The sequence below is a fragment of the Panthera uncia genome, chromosome X (genome assembly GCF_023721935.1).
Source record: "Panthera uncia isolate 11264 chromosome X, Puncia_PCG_1.0, whole genome shotgun sequence".
Lineage (NCBI taxonomy): Eukaryota > Metazoa > Chordata > Mammalia > Carnivora > Felidae > Panthera > Panthera uncia.
The window spans coordinates 49,924,825-49,925,672 of NC_064817.1; positions in this window are offsets into that span (position 1 = coordinate 49,924,825).

The following is an 848-nucleotide window of genomic DNA, read 5'->3' on the forward strand; positions in this document are numbered from 1 at the left end:
ACAAAACAAATGAACTTAGGGGGAAAAAAGAGAAAAGCCAAGAAACAAACTTTTAACTACAGAGAACAAACAGATGGTTACCAGAGGGGAGGTAGGAGGAGGGATCAGTTTAACAGGTAATGGAGATTAAAGAGTGCACTGGTAATAAGCACTGGGTGTTGTAAAAAAGTGTTGGATCACTATCATGTCCATCTGAAACTAAGATTATGGTGTATGTTAACTAACTGGAATTTATTATTTTTTTTTAATTTTTTTTCAACGTTTTTTATTTATTTTTGGGACAGAGAGAGACAGAGCATGAACGGGGGAGGGGCAGAGAGAGAGGGAGACACAGAATCTGAAACAGGCTCCAGGCTCCGAGCCATCAGCCCAGAGCCTGACGCGGGGCTCGAACTCACAGACCGCAAGATCGTGACCTGGCTGAAATCGGACGCTTAACCGACTGCGCCACCCAGGCGCCCCAACTAACTGGAATTTAAATAAAAGCTTTTAAGAAAGGGGTGCCTGGGTGGCTCAGTCGGTTAGGTGTCCAACTTCAGTTCAGGTCATGATCTCACGGTCTGTGAGTTTGAGCCCCGCATCAGGCTCCAACAGCTCAGAGCCTGGAGCCTGCTTCAAATTCTGTGTCTCCCTCTCTCTATGCATTGCCTGTCCCCATTCTCTGTCTCTCAAAAATGAACAAATGTTAAAAAAAAAAACTTTTAAGAAAGACAAAAAAAAAAAAAAGAGGAAGAAGTGCCTGGGACACTGAGACTGCACTGGGAAGTTGAACTGAACTGTGAGCATAATTTTGTTTACAAAACTTTTAAATAAAATAAACTTTGAAGTCCATTCTAGGGTCTGTCTGT